The sequence below is a fragment of the Schistocerca gregaria genome, chromosome 3 (genome assembly GCF_023897955.1).
Source record: "Schistocerca gregaria isolate iqSchGreg1 chromosome 3, iqSchGreg1.2, whole genome shotgun sequence".
Lineage (NCBI taxonomy): Eukaryota > Metazoa > Arthropoda > Insecta > Orthoptera > Acrididae > Schistocerca > Schistocerca gregaria.
Window position 1 is genome coordinate 252,974,902 of NC_064922.1, and position 17,344 is coordinate 252,992,245.

Below are 17,344 nucleotides of genomic sequence, written 5' to 3' on the forward strand. Positions count from 1 at the left end.
GGAAAACAACTCTCGTAGATGAAGCCTCAATTAGATGAGGCTGTAGGAGCTGCAGAAGACAGAAGAAACGGTACGCCATATTTCACGTGAAGATGGGTATGCGCATAGTGGATCCCATAATTTTCGGACGATGACCAAAGCAAAAGTGAGAACTAATGTTTGGATCGTTTTAATTGAATCTATTTTGTTTCTTTGTACTGATTTGTTGCTGTGGGTTCTCCCTTACTCCTAGTTTGGAAGTCAGTGGCCGTTTAACAAAGGAGGCAAAGTTCATACTGTCTTGAGTTGTTTTATGCGTTGCAGAAACATTCATCGAATTGGCTACATTCTGAAGAGAAAGAAATACTGGTGGAGATACAGAATCACAAAGGGTCAGGTGGAGGAAACAATACTCAAGATGATAAGTGCATTGTAGGTAGACTCCTGTCTCACATAAAATTTTCAATGTAAAAGTAAATAGGACGATTATTTTGCAGACTGTTCCTAATTGCACGTTACCAATAGAAGGAACTTGGATTATGAGCATCGACCTACAAGGGGAAGAACACGAAAAATTAGAACCTTTTAACCCTAGAAGATAGTTTTTCATATTTAAACATATACATTTCCGCATTACTATGGTGTAAGCATGCGAGATGAAAGAAAATATGGAACAGATTACAGATCTCCAAGCTCGTAGCGATTAAATATTTTGAACCGCCTAGTGTTTTTTTGTATATAATATCACTGGAGGAGGGAAAGCGGCACAATGGAGGGAAACCTGCTATCTGTTGATGTATTCCAACAATGAAACTATTGAATTCGAGCTATTTGCATATATATCACTGGAACACAGAGTTGTAATTCCGCAGCCGTTGCACTCTGTAGCCCCGCGACGCCAGATAACAGGTGCAGAGTTATCGAATTTACGCACCGGTTGTTTCTGATGACGTACACACGCAGTCGTAACATCGTGCCCCTAAAGAGACCTACAAATCGAGCACGTTATTAAAGCTGGAGGTGAATGGCGAATGAATCGGAATGTAAGCCCCAACGGGCCAACAGCCAGCACGGGATCCCGACATATATGAAAGCTGACGTCGCTGGATGCACGGAGTTAAGGGGTGGGGGGCGGAGGGTATACTCTGGCAAAGTAGTGCAGCGTGCGCCTGCGAGGCGCTGCCATTTCCGAGGCCTTCGCATCTGTAATTTGCGAGCGATACTAGGATAGGCAGAGAGCTGCCTCAAAGAGGAGCCGTAATTACGTTGAAAGCTCGCTCAAGTCCCGAGAGCAGCATCAGCCTTCGCGGGTAGCCTACTGAACAGTAAAGGGGCGGGAGGATGCGGTGTTGCTGGCGTGATGGGTATGGATGCGGAAGGGGGCCGTGCCACTGCCAAAAGATGCTCGGCGGGAGGTCTTACGTATAGGGCAGTCGTAAGTAGCAGCGAAATACTTTCACGTCAACGTGTCAGACAGTTATTTTCTGCTGCTGGCAACGAAGTACATCGCTTGGTAAAACAAGCACAGCGCTCGGAGGACTTGATCAGATGTCAATGCGATATACCGGGTGATCAAAAAGTCAGTAAAAATTTGAAAACTTAATAAACCACGGAATAATGTAGATACAGAGGTAAAAACTGGAATGACATGGGGTTTTTTAGAGCAAAAAAAAAAAACCACCCCATATTGCTAGACGCGTGGAAGATCTCGTGCGCGAGTCGATTGGTGATGGTCGTGTACTCAGCCACCACTTTCGTCATGCTTGGCCTCCCAGGTCTCCAGACCTCAGTCCGTGCGATTATTGCCTTTGACGTTACCTGAAGTCGCATGTGTATCGTGATCGACCGACATCTCTAGGGATGCTGAAAGACAACATCCGACGCCAATGCCTCACCAAAACTCCTAACATGCTTTACAGTGCTGTTCACGACATTATTCCTCGACTACGGCTATTGTTGAGGAATGATGGTGGACATATTGAGAATTTCCTGTAAAGAACATCATCTTTGCTTTGTCTTACTTTGTTATTCTGCTATTCTGATCAGATAATGTAGATAGAGAGGTAAAAATTGGAATGACATGGGGTTTTCTTAGAGCCAAAAAAAAAAAAAAAAAAACCATATTGCTAGACGCGTGAAAGATCTCTTGCGCGCGTCCTTTGGTGATGATCGTGTGCTCAGCCGCCACTTTCGTCATGCTTGACCTCCCAGGTTCCCAGACCTCAGTCCGTGCAATTATTGCGTTTGTGGTTACATGAAGTCGCAAGGGTATCGTGATCGACCGACATCTCTAAGGATGCTGAAAGACAAAATCCGACTCCAACGCCTCAACAAAACTCCGGTCATGCTTTACAGTGCTGTTCACAACATTATTCCTCGACTACAGCTGCCGACCGCGGTGGTCTCGCGGTTCTAGGCGCGCAGTCCGGAACCGTGCGACTGCTACGGTCGCAGGTTCGAATCCTGCCTCGGGCATGGATATGTGTGATGTCCTTAGGTTAGTTAGGTTTAAGTAGTTCTAAGTTCTAGGGGACTGATGACCACAGCTGTTAAGTCGCATAGTGCTCAGAGCCATTTGAACCATTCGACTACAGCTATTGTTGAGGAATGATGGTGGACATATTGAACATTTCCTGCAAAGAACATCATCTTTGCTTTATCTTACTTTGTTATGTTAATTATTGCTATTCTGATCAGATGAAGAGCCATCTGTCGGACATTTTTGAACGTTTGTATTTTTTCGGTTCAAATAAAACCCCATGTCATTCCAAGCACGTGTGTCAATTTGTACCTCTCTATCTACATTATTCCGTGATTTGTGTAGTTTTCAAATTTATACTGACTTTTTTATCACCCGGTAGTACATGTACAAGACATGGCAGGTATGTAAATGATTAAGAGATGCAGTTCTTCGTAACTGCTAGAACAGCCAACAGGGTGCATTAGTGTTGTTACCAGGTCTGGTAGTGTATATAAAGGGAGTACCACATGGGAACGTGAGGACAAGAATACATGTCGTCAACGTCCCGGTTGACGATGTCTCACGACGGCAAGGATCGCCGGATTGTGCATCAGGCACATCGTAACATTTTGACATCTTCACTTTGGAAGAGTAATGTATCGCTGGCTCAGTTGTAGAGTATCTTTCCGGGCAGCCGCGTCTGTAGAGAGTCGAGCGTGGGAACTGTTCTGTTGTGTTGTGGGTAGCTATGCATGTGAGAGGCATTGTTAGTATGGAAGTTGAAGTGTTGCTACAAGTGCCATTACAGTAAAGTGATGGAATATGAAAGTGAGTTACAGGAAAGTGCGTAATGTTGTAATTAAAAATGAGCAGTGCCGCTAATAACGTATTTGTGTATCCACTCGTTGCGTGTCGCACAGCATCAATCATCCGGGCCGTGTTCGGTCTCCCAGATGAACTAATGTGAATCAGTAATACTATTTAACACTAAAGAGAGCATTTATGTGCCAGAGTCTTGTAGCGAGCGTAAGAACGTGCGTTCGGTCATCGCGTTCCTCATCATCAACAATCAGCCGCGCCGCGCCGGTTACGCGCACCCCCTTACAAGCGAGAACTGAGAACTGAGAAATTAACTTTATGAACAGTGCCATATCATTACTAGCGTCAAGGAGGACTGGTACCAAATATCAGGAGGACTGGTGACGAGCGTAAGAGCTTTCGTGCGATCATTCTGCTTCCGCATCGTCAACAATCACCCTCGTCGCGTACGCTCGGCTGATATTGTGGACTGTTAATCATCCATTAATTGGGATAAACACTTATGAATTAGAATGTAAACAGTGAAATCTGCGACTTTCTTTTATCGTCTCAGAATATAGTTGTTCACAGCAGACGTAGGACAGTACTGTGCTTGACGTTGAGTGGCTCCCCTAAACCCGCTTGCATATTTCGATAGATAATTTCAGGCAAGCCAGCAGCAGTGTGGATCAGAACTGTACGACAGCCGCGGGATTACCAGGTACGTGGTGTGGAAACGGCGCACGTTCCACAAGAAACGGTCCGAAGTGAAAAAACCGTTTAAAGAGTCATCCCACCCATCGGTACTCCGGGGCGTGTTACAACATGCCATCCGGAAACAAGTAATGGATTCGCTAAAACATTCTGTGTCGTCCCACGGCATCGGAAGGAGACTAGCAGCAGCTAAACTCAGGAATTACCGTATCTTACGTAGGTTTCCACCAATAGCACAACACAAACGACTGCGCTGGGAGTGGTGTCGTAACCGGGAAGCTTTGACTGCTGAAGGATGGCGTCGCACAGTGTTCAGCGATGAATCGCGATTCCGCACTTCTGTGGAAGTTCGTCATCGGTGAATATACCGGCGACAGGTTCTGTTCTTCCTATTTTTCAGTAGGGCGCTGCGGTATTACTTCTGGCGTCAAGGTACGGAGCGCTATCAAGTATGATTTCAGTTCAAACCTGAAAGTGACTAAGGGAACATACATCACGAAACTCCGGATTCCTCGTGCTTTATCTCTTGTGCAACAACACCTTACTGCTATTTTGTAACAGGGTAATGCTTCTGCACATACGGTACGTTTCTCTACGAAGTGTCTGCAAGCTACTAACGTTTCTCCAAGGCCAGCAGGATCCCCAGATCTGTCCACCATGAAACACCTGTGAACCCATTTCGGACGCCAGCTCTGCCCTATTGCCACTATCCAGGAAACCTGGGACCAGTTACAATAGTTATGGGTCACCTCCCCTCTGGGTAGGATACAACGGCTTTGTGAAACGCTTCGCTCAACGAATCTTTGCATGAATCCAGCCCAGACTGAATGCAACGTCGTATTGATAAGTGGGCTCATACCGTCAAGTTCTTTGTAAATCTGACTCGATTTTGTAATCACTGAAGTAACACTGCATACTCCATGAAGTTTCATTTCGATTCCTCATCATTAATCATGTTTTCCCCTTTCACTCAACGAGCAAGGACGAAACTTGCAAATAATTAAATTACGTATTGTTTTCTATTCAACTTACGTCACCAAAAATATGCAGTATTCTGAATCTGTTCTTACGTTTTTGAGAAATAATAATTATGTCGTCTTTTTTGAACTATAAAATATATAAAATTACTCCTATACCGTGTGCAACGTTTCTCTAAATATTTTACAAACATTTGCTAGTAAACGTGCAATGGACGGAATGTTACCACCGAGCTGGGATTAAACCCTTGGGTACTAGTCACTGTGGCATATTTCACTGGTGATTTACTGGAATTTTATCTACACGACTGGATTGTGTTAAATCGTGGGAGCAATAATTAGTTAAAAATGTAAAAATGAACAAATAGTTTTGATTCGTTGCAGACGCATTCTATTGCAATGTCCCTTGCAGCGCTTTGGCGAAATAAAACAAGAATAACAGTGTAAAAGGCCATCAGTGTGTCTTGTATAGGGTTTTTTTTATCTACTGAGGCCTTTTAGTTAGTTACTTCTTCAGAAGCTCAGTAGCTTTCAGGCAACGCCGTAAGTCTTAACTTTGGTATCAAATAAACTGCCATTTGCATACAGAAATTGCTAATGTATGTAAGTTATGATTTTCATGCCCAGTTAAGGCCAAGTATTAATAATTATGTAATTATTTCTGGCATGAATTTCATTTTCGTGTCACATTGATTGGGTGTGCTCCTTTTTATGTAATTACATACGTGACAAGATTATAACTGCGCTGTCTTTGTATTGCAACAATGTCGTCGATTAGCGGGTTGCTTTCGTAATATGTAAGCCACACATCAAGCACAGCTAGACTGTTGTGTTGAATCAGTGGGCTTCCTGTAGAGAAGTAGAATATAATTCTTTTTTTCCTTTGAATCACTGCAGTTTTTATGCTGACTGTTAATCCCACAAATTATGAAATTAGTTGGTTACGCCTGTAACTTTGCAAGTGAAGACAGTTTTCTTCTTAACCTGTGTTAAATATACTTGACCACTGTGTTTTTAAATTGTGCCACATTTCCATTGTTTATGCCTCTGAGAACAGATGAAAATTTTTTCTAGAATTTTGTATTTTGTGTCCCGGCCCACCCGCTCGCTGCTCCAAGCATTACTGACATTTTAGCTTTATTATTGTTATTTCAGATATACAGGGTGGGCAGAAAATGTGTGAAATGCTTGTAAGGATGTTACAGGGCAGGTTATACTTAGACATAAATGTTAAGAAAGAAATTCGATACGTTACTCCGTTTCTGAGTTATTTAGCATAGAATGTAGCCAATCGGGGCATCGCGCGCTCGCATTCAAGCGGCCTGCCAGGGGCGGTGTTGCCAACGAGTGCTTTGTCTCGTTAGCTGAAGCTTGAATTGACGCTCTCGACGATCTGATTAGCTAACTTCAGTGCTAAATAACTCGGAAACATCGCAACGTATCGCATTTTTTTGTAACATTCATATCTCAGTACAACCTGCCCTGCATCATCCCTACAAGCGTTTCAGACATTTTCTGACCACACTGTATATATTTTTAGTTGACGTGTGGGTGGATGGAAGACGCCAGATAACCTATCACACTCATGACTATCCGCAATACTAAGTATCCTGGCGATAGAAGCCTTCCCCGGTGCAGATGTTGTATTCATTTGCTGACATCCACAATAATAAATAATTTGTGCCTGAAAATTAAGAACTGTGACATCTTTAAGAGTTTTCGTCAGTTTTATAATAACATTAGTTTTAAGTCATTACGAATCTTGGACGGAGTGTCACTATATTGACTTGAATGAGCAGTTACTGGAAATTTCAATGAATTGTTGACATCTGCAAGGACTAAATATAGCGACAGGTCATTCGTCCAGCTATTAAGAACAAAAACACCTGCATCCTATTTACATCTACATCTACACTACATCTACACTTATACTCCGCAAGCCACCCAACGGTGTGTGACGGAGGGCACTTTACGTGCCACTGTCATTACCTCTCTTTCCTGTTCCAGTCTCGTATGGTTCGCGGGAAGAACGACTGTCTGAATGCCTCCGTGCGCGCTCTAATCTCTCTAATTTTACATTCGTGATTTCCTCGGGAGGTATAAGTAGGGGGAAGCAATATATTCGATACCTCATCCAGAAACGCACTCTTTCTAAACCTGGCGAGCAAGCTACACCGCGATGCAGAGCGCCTCTCTTGCAGAGTTTGCCACTTGAGTTTGTTAAACATCTCCGTAACGCAATCACGGTTACCAAATAACCCTGTGACGAAACGCGCCGCTCTTCTTTGGGTCTTCTCTATCTCCTCCGTCAACCCGATCTGGTACGGATCCCACACTGATGAGCAATACTCAAGTATAGGTCGAACGAGTGTTTTGTAAGCCACCTCTTTTGTTGATGGACTACATTTTCTAAGGACTCTCCCAATGAATCTCAACCTGGTACCCGCCTTACCAACAATTAATTTTATATGATCATTCCACTTCAGATCGTTCCGCGCGCATACTCCCAGATATTTTACAGAAGTAACTGCTACCAGTGTTTGTTCCGCTATCATATAATTATACAATAAAGGATCCTTCTTTCTATGTATTCGCAATACGTTACATTTGTCTATGTTAAGGGTCAGTTGCCACTCCCTGCACCAAGTGCCTATCCGCTGCAAATCTTCCTGCATTTCGCTACAATTTTCTAATGCTGAAACTTCCCGTTGCACTAGCTACTGTCTTACGAACTAGCTTTTCCTGTCCCTATCAACTATGGAGAATGAAGTGGTCGATATGAAGTCATTGAACCTACGAACGGTAGTATTTATTAAATTTACAAGTACAATGAGAAATGTAGCATGCTAAAATCATTCAAGAAAATGGAGAATCAAGATATATGTGAAAATTTAACTAGATCAGGCTGTGCCCGGCGTGGTGGCAAAGACGCCCTCCCCTCACTGCGATCACCTGCAGGTGCAGGTACTGTACACTAGCGCCGGGACGGGACTACGGTGTGTAAACTGTGCATGGGCGACCTCCTCGGCCATCCCTGCCCGCTTGCTGTTGGCCACTGGAGCATGATCGCGCACGCTAGGCGCCTCGTCTGCAAGACCGCACACACGTCAGCCGTTTGCTCCTCCTGGCCGCCTGCACTCATGCCCGCCACGCTGCACACTAGCTGGAAATGCCTGACTGCGATACGACTTATTGGCAACGACTTCATCCGACTTATCAATGTCTCCAAAACCTACTGCAGAAAATTCCGCCAAAACTTGTATCATTGGTTCCGTGGCTACAGGATTAATTTTACTCCGGATGTTGCTCCTGGAAATTCTGGTAGTGGTTGGTTTACCCTAGCCATCGTTCGTTGTGAAAACGCCTCTCTTCCTCACCGAGCGAGGTGGCGCTGTGGTTAGCACACTGGCCTCGCATTCGGGAGGACGACGGTTCAATCCCGTCTCCGGCCATCCTGATTTAGGTTTTCCGTGATTTCCCTAAATCGCTTCAGGAAAATGCCGGGGTGGTTCCTTTGAAATGATACGGCCGATTTCCTTCCCCATCCTTCCCTCACCCGAGCTTGCGCTCCGTCTCTAATGACCTCGTTGTCGACGGGACGTTAAACACTACGATCCTCCTCCTCTCTTCCTCAACTAGAATCTTTCGCCGGTCGAGATGTCATCGCCTAGAAGGCGTGGCATTGTGATATTGATCCTAAGACAGAAAGCAGACCTAGCTATCTATGTTTATAGTAACATGCAATTTTCATTGTATACCCGCTCCTGTAGAAAAGTGAGTAATGATGAAAAAATTCATGTACGGATGAAAGGACTTGGTGTACTTGCTGAAAATGTAACTGTAACCGGGAATATTAGTTTGTACTATAATTATTAATAAAAGCGTGATGCTTGATCTCTGTAAATGGGTAGCGCATATCTGGTGAACGGGGGTTCAAGGATGCAACAAATTCGAAAACATAGTGCCTGCTGAGCGCCTAGCCAGTCGGTGACGCAACCCGCCCGACTTGGTTCGGCGCTACGCCAGGGCACTAGGGTACGCGAGCTGCTGGTTCTACTACAGCACGAGTACGGGACAACTCCCACCTGCCCGTGCCTGCAGAGTCTAACTCCGCTATCAGCGCATTACGACGCACTGTGGAACTCACTTTGTGCCATTCGTACTCATTCTATTTCCTGCTCCACGCTCGAATGCAGCGCTACTTGTCTCAGCGGTCATTGGGCTAGATGTATGTTGGTGGCGGTATGTGCCAAATACGGTTTTCTAAATTATTCGAAAAGACTTCATCTTCCTCCTGGGGATTACCTTTATGTTCACTGAGCGTTCCCCTAACAGGAACCTACTGGTGACAAATCTGCAGTAACCCTCTGAATTACTTCGAGGTCTTCCACCAACCAGACCACTCGAGCAATACTGAAGAATGGGTCGCTGTACAGTTATACACGCGATCTCCATTAAAGGTGAGCTAAACTTTCATTAAAGTCGATGAAGAAAACGTAGTCATCCATTCGTTTCCCTAGAATGACCCTCGTTCATTTCATGTCGCCTTGCAACGTTACGCCACCATATCTAATCAGTGTGACTCTGTCCAGCAGCACTCTACTAATGCTCTATTCGAATGTTACGAGATTATTTTCCCTCCTGATCTCCATTCAGTTAAATTGCACCACACATACAGAGGAAGCTGCCAGTCATCACACCAACTAGGAATTATATCCACAGCCGGCCGCGGTGGTCGTGCGGTTCTAGGCGCTCCAGTCCGGAGCCGCGCTGCTGCTACGGTCACATGTGAGAATCCTGCCTCGGGCATGGATGTGTGTGATGTCCTTAGGTTAGTTCGGTTTCAGTAGCTCTAAGTTCTAGGGGACTGATGACCACAGCAGTTGCGTCCCATAGTGCTCAGAGCCATTTGAACCATTTGAATTATATCCTTATCATCCGGTATCCTATTATAGTCACTCGAAAACCACACTTTCCCGTATACACTACAGCTTCATCACTAAACAGCCGCAGATTGCTGCGCACGCTACCCGTCAGATCGTTAATGTATGTGGAGAACTATAAATGCCGATGACATCCAATTGTACGTAAGTGCAAGCCCCAAGAACATTGCTGACGCAGTAGCGAGTATGAACGCAGATCTTTGCTCTGTTTCTCGATGGGCACAGAACCTAGGTCTGAAACTAAACCCCAAGAAATCCCAGGTCATACTTATATCTCATCCAAAGTTAATCAGCCGGTACTTTCGCGAAACAGTCCCTCAAATACTCCTCAATGGTACTCAACTACCATACCAAAAAAACAGTAAAAGACCTTGGAATAATCTTGGATGAACACCTAAACTGGGAAGAACAAAGAGTCACAGCTTGCCGGAAATAGTTCTCCTCCCTACAGGCAATTCAAAAATTTAGAAAAATATTTCCAACCTATGTTAAACAAAAATTAGTCGAAACACTAGTCTTGCCTAACCTTTACTACTGTGATGTAGTTCAACACGGCACAAATAGTGAAAATTCTAGATGCCTCGAGCTAGTGATGAATGCTTGCGTTAGATACGTGTGCAATACTCGGTTGTATGATCATATCAGTCCTTCATACTCCCAGCTAGGTTGGATACGCCCACATAAGGCACGCGATCTCCACTCGCTGTGCTTACTTCATCGATTTCTTAGCCACTGGTGCCCTCAATATTTATCTTCTCACATTAAACACCTATCATCATTCCACAATCGCAATACCAGATCGGATACGTCTAGCATGTTGGCTGTACCTTTAAATAACACAAAATCTTTCTCCGTGTCATTCTCCATCTCAGCCATACGACTATGAAACGCGCTCCCCTGTGATCTGCGTCTCATCCAGAACCACTCAACATTCAAGAGGGAACTCAAAACTTACATATTAGGGACGGTATAGCCACCATTGTTGTGCCCTTCTCATCTCTTTCTTTCTCCTCTCCATCACAACTTCAAATTTTACCATTATATTTCCGTTCCTCTAACCTATCTACCTCTTATATATCTCTTTCACCCCATTCTATCGTTTTATGTCTCTGCTCGATGAGAATAACTCACAAGCTGCAAGAATATAACGAGAAAATTCCCAACTAACAATAGGACTGACATTCACAAAAGAAAAGTATGTTTACTTTCATATACATAGTCATTACTATTGTTATTATTATTATTATTATATTATTATTATAATTATTATTCTTGATTGTTATAATTATTTTTTGATTGTTATAATTATCATTGCACTACTGTTATAATCTCTATTATTTTCTTTAACATCAACACTGTATAATACGTTATATGTCCTTAATGTTCTGTAGAAACTGTAACTCGTTCAGTCTGAGAATGCCTGGTTAGGTGTAAGAGAGGGCCTGAAGGCCCTAATCTTGCCAGGTAAAATAAATGCATAAATAAATAAATAATGGTCCTATCACACTTCCCTGGGGCACTCCTAAGTGTGCCTTTATTTCCGAGAAACACTGACTGTACAGGACACTGTATTAGTCTTCGAGTCTCTTATATATCTGAGAATCTGTTTCATATGATCCGAACTTTGTTATCTGTTCCAGTGCGGAACTACGTCCTACGCTTTCCGAAAATTGAGCAATATCCTGTTCATAACGATGTAACAAATCTGGTTGACTATGTTAATAATTTCAATTCTTTTCATTTTTAATGTCATCGCTTCATTAAATCATAAATTCTAAGTGAAAATTTTATACAATGAAATAACATACATTAAAATTGTGTAGCAGATGCTTTCAAACACTGTAAATGCTGTGACTAGATGTTACAAAAAATTTTCTGGTAGGAATCTCATCATAGGATCAGTCTAGTGGTCTATATACATCCTAAACATAGCCCAGACCATAATCAATGCCATCGACAAACCTCCAGCATTACCAAAGGGCTTAAATCGTTTACAAAACATGTGCTGATCGGGCTCTCATTTCCCTTATACACGCAGTCCTCTAATTAAGGCACTGAATTTAAAGACATATGAAAGGCGTCGTTAAGTTCTAATTGTCACCCTTATTAAATGCAAGAGGGTGTTTGGGTTGATTTGTTATTGTTAATTTTGATATACGTCGTCGCAATCATGATTTATACATTTGCCCAGAGTTTGTTGATCTTCCGAGTACGTTGATGATAGAAATTTGCAAATTTTGTCTGAAACCACCACTCCGTTTCATAATGACGTCATCCATGTTGTCAAATTGGCGACGAGAAGTGGATCCTTCGTTTCTGGAAATAAAAAAAGTCGCTTGAAGCGAGATTGGAAGAATAAGGCGGATTCTGAAAGATCAAAAGCCACGTTTCCAGCCAGTAGACCAACGCTTCTCCAGAGCACACGAATGCGTTTCCTAAGCAGGGCTTCTCGTAACGTGTCCAGAAGTTTGCTGTAGTATCAGCCTGTGATGGTGTGACTCTTGGAAAGGTAACGTGTGAGGATGACTCCATGTCAGTTCCAAAAAGCTGAAAGCGTGGTCCTATCAGCTGGCTTTTGCTCTATCGCCTTTTCGGGAGGGGGGAATCGGCAAACTTCCATTCCATACCGAATGTTTTTGTCTCCAGATCAGACTCATACACGCACGATTCATCTGTCGTAACTAGACGATCAAACAAGTCATCTTCATATTGCTCCAACAGATCAACATCTGTCTTGAAAGGTTGCGTAACATTTGTTTTTGGAAAGCGGCTAGCAAACATAGAACCCACCGCCGATATCTTGACCTACAAAGGGAGTGCACTAATGGCTGCAACATCATTTTTTTTTTCAGAAAGCAGTTTGGTTTTGTTCAGTATTCCAGTACACCATATTATCTCCCATTCTTTTGGCTACAGATACTATTTTTCTATAATCTTCGTTGAAAGGGAGGGCCTTGCAGCACCTTACTGGGAAGGCTTGCTTACCCGCATGGTACCACTCTACTGGTCGACGTCGGAGGAACGTCTTGCTGTATCAATAACCGTTCCATCATCCACGTACTGCTTCCCGAAGAGGGCAGCTTTCATTGAGCCAAAAGACTAAAACCTGAAGGTGCTAGATCTAGGCTGTAGGGAGGATCAGGGCGAACAGTCCAAATAAGTGTTGAGAGCTCTTCTCAGGCTGTCAACCATTGCGTTGTCACGGAGAAGGAGAAGTTCTTTTGCATTTCTTTGGCGAAGAACACGCTGAAGCCGTTTCTTCAGATTTGTCAGAGTAGCACAATTGTGTGTGGCCGACCGGTTCGGGGGAGTTCGGAGCGGCCTTGTTGCGATGACGATAGACGCCTCGCAACAACGACTCACCGTGCTTTTGTTCAATGCCAGATCTTCGGAGAGCCCTTTGTGCAAGAGCCCTTTGAGCATCTGCGATGCTTCGGTTTTCCGCCAATAGAAAGTCAACGACAGCTCCCTGCCTGGAACGCACCTCCGCTACACACATCATTTTGAAGCCTGCCTAATGCGCCGTTAACTGTCGGAACTTCATGAAACTATAGGGACTGCAGCGGGAATATTCCACGAAGTCTCACAACAAATTCCCCATCTTTTCAAGCGAAATTGGCCAAGGAAAATATGTATTGCATTACTTATGGGTCGCTCCTCGTACATACATACCCTGTGAGCTCTGCACGGTGCAAGGCGGAGGGAGACTAGTACCATGACTGCTCATGTCTTTTCCTGATCCACTCGCAAACAGAGCGAGAGAAAAACGACGGCCCGTAGGCCTCTGTGGGGAAGCTAAACTTCTCTTATACTCATGATCCTTAGGCGAAAATTTACGTAGTTGGTAGTAGAATCATTCTGTAGTGGGCCTTAAATGCAGGTTCCCTAAATATCCTTTATAGTGTCTCGCAAAAAGAACGTCGCCTTCCCTGAAGGGACCCCCGTTTCAGTTGACGACGTGTCACTGTAACACTTGCGTGCCGATCGAACCCACCGGTAAAAAACTTAGCTAGAGCTTTTAAACTGTTGGGAAGTTCGTCGTGAATAATTTTTTCCATACATTAACGTACCATAAAAGCAGTGAGTTTCATGCACGATGCATATGGTTGCTCGTCAGTCTTCCAGCATGACTTTATACACTGTGACTGCATCATATGTCATTGACGGCCTATCTGTCAGAGACACGTGACCACTTTGAGAAATTCCTTGTCACCTTTCAATGCACGAACTTCATCACTATAAGGGCCTCAGTTTTCTGCGTCTTGCTTCTACCACTCCCTGTAGGAACATAAATCGCTGTCTCGGGACAGCGGTGTGCTGATCACATGCCCGGCCACATCCGCATCCGGTGATGCCTCTGGGCTGAGGATGACACGGCGGCTGGTCGGTACCGTTAAGCCTTCCAAGGCCTGTTCGGACGGAGTTTAGTATATATACCACTGGACCCATACGTTACTAGCAGGAAACAATCGCTGTCAGAATAAAAAGCAACTGTTATAATACTTCAGGATGCATTATGTCATTGAGAGTGAGATGCGTGAAAAATTCCCGCATGGTGCATGACGTATAAATTTATTACATGTTTGCAACTAACTGTATTGGCAACAGATTCTACAGACAGTACCCACACATGCCTTTGAATGTACCTACAGAAATATATCATTGCACAACACATAGTTAAGAAGATATCATGTCATAAAAGGATATTAGGAGATTAGAGAAAGAAATGCCCCATCATGCATGAAGTTTACTTTTATTCTTTATACTAAGACACTCCTACAGTCGAGTTAACTTAAGGAAATCCCTGACACCGTAACAGCGCTTCTTACAGCTTTCAACTACAAACGGGGTAAGGTTTTAGGCATAAACGTTAGCTGTCTATAGTGCTGACGTTTACAAAGTCGCATTGTACATACATGAAGGAACTGTGCCCGGTGTACAGAAAGGTTCTGAGATATTACACAACAAACGCAGTTCACTTTGTGTTTTCATTTACAATAGAAAAATGGCAAGACAAATAGCAGGGCAATGCCGGGATTGTCAGCTACCAAATTAACTTACGTTTTCAGCCAAGGGGCTAATGATAACACTGACAAAATTTCACCACATTAGCATAATAATTTCCGAGTCAGAGACTAGAAATTTACGGTTCTTCCTCGTAAGAACGAAGATACTAAAGGTAACCGCCAGAGAGCTATTACATACGTAATATCTTTCTCAGAAGGAAACTCTGTGCACGAAAGGACAGCTTCGCATTTTTTGGAAAGACGGAGCTCTTTAGGGATAGGGGGAAACGAATTTTTAAATAATTGGATAGCCTTTCGAGTAAAAATCTCCTCCGCAAACGAGAAAGCAAAGATTGTCCAATTTTCTAATAAATAGGTAGAACCCTCTCCGTAACTCTTCCTCTCTGCACAAGCGTACGTGGTGCCTTTTCCCGGTAAACCCGAGCGAGTTGTATAAAGCTCGCCCGCACTTGTAGTGGCACCTCTCACCTTTTTCTGCGCTTGGGAGAACGTATTCGCTATACAGCGGGGCGCCCCTCCGCCTTTTTAAAAATGCCTTTTGCTGCGAGGACGCCAGAGGGGGCGGTAAGGCGCTACGCCAGCCTAACGATTCGCCGCTGTCGCCTCATTACCGCGCGTAGCGGGACGACATAATCCGTCCCGTTTTCTGGCAGCCACGGGACGCCGCCGAGTGGAGCCGCGCCGCCGCGCGCATGCGCAGTGGGCCGCCGCGCGCCCACCATTGGTCCTGCGCCAGCCATGTTAATTAGGACGTGAATTATGAAGGACTCCTCCTGGCGGTGGTCCTTTCAGCTGGAGACAATGGCCGCCCCAGCAGCAGCAGACGCAGACGCCTCGCGCCCCCCTTGGCGACGCCTGCCGTCGTCTGCCAGCGTCGCTCCCTCCCTCCCTCCCTACTCCTCTTGTGGAACGGACTGGAGTCCAAGAAAAAGCGCCTAATAAGAGCGAGAGTCACAGATTAAAGTCGTCTTTGTGACCCTCGCCGACCTGCAGGTAGCGCGCGATCCCGCAACCACGGGGTCTTCTTCATGCGGCAGCTATGAAGGGCGAAAAGTTGTCTGCTGTTGACACCTTTCATGCCGCGTCTCCATGCCCATCTAGATAAGCACTTGGCTGTCCAAAGTGAACATAATGGCGCAGATGTCTGTAGATTAACTTATCTTCGATTTTCTATGTAAATAAAAATCAGTTATTGCAAGTATCAGAATCACCACTTGAGAACAGCTAGACTGATCTTTTTGTTGTGTTCGTAATTTTCGGGACAAGGTATTTATGAAAGAAAATTTATGGAAAAATCCACCGTAAATTTGGATGCTAATTTTGTATGAAAGGCCGGCCGGAGTGACCGAGCGGTTCTAAGCGCTACAGTCTGGAACCGCGCAACCGCCACGGTCGCAGGTTTGAATCCTGCCTCGGGCATGGGTGTGTGTGTGATGTCCTTAGGTTAGTTAGGTTTAAGTAGTTCTAAGTTCTAGGGGACTGATGACCTCAGAAGTTAAGTGCCATTGGGCTCAAATGATTCAAATGGCTCCGAGCACTGTGGACTTAACTTCTAAGGTCATCAGTCCCGTAGAACTTAGAACTACTTAAACCTAACTGAACTAAGGACATCACACACACCCATGCCCGAGGCAGTATTCGAACCTGCGACCGTAGCGGTCACGTGGTTCCAGAATGTAGTGCCTAGAACCGCTCGGCCACACCGACCGGCCCCGTATGGCTCAGAACCATTTTCTATGAAAGTTTCAATGGAAGGAATGTAACGTTTGGTTACACTTCTGCTGTCGCTTTTTTTGATACCAACAGCAAATTCCGCATTGAATATTGATTTACGAAAAAGAATACAATTGAAAGCGATATTTCAGTTTGTTATCGTCTCTGATCATATCTTTAGTATGCTGCAAAGATTGAAGTGATCTCAGTTACTGGTAGTTTGGTGTGTTAAAAATATCCAATGTATTGCAATTCGCACTTTATCTCTTTGGCCAAATTTCCGCCAGAGAGTCGTCGAAACATTGGTCGACATGCTGTACGCTCAACGCAAGACGAAATATTCGATTCAATCCGATAAGGGACAAGTGTCGTGCAATTCAAAGGAGACTTCCGCTAATCAATCAGTTGAAATGATAAGCACTAAATATAGAATGATTCGACAGACATGTCATAAAATAAGAACTTCCTGCGAGAAGCACATGCTAAGCTGTGCCGTGAAAATTTGCAATTTTGTCTTCTTCGCAGTAATTTTTAACAGAAAACAGGAATTTGTGTTTATGGCTATTTTTGTAATCTTATTTGTTCGTATTTTAAAAGAATGGAAAATACTGTCATTAAAGCTGATATCCTCACATGTACAGCAGCTGGAAAGGTCTCACTAGTACCCCATGTACTTATGATTGGATTCCAACCGATTTTGCGTTTCATTTTGACTTTTGTTCTCAATAAGTG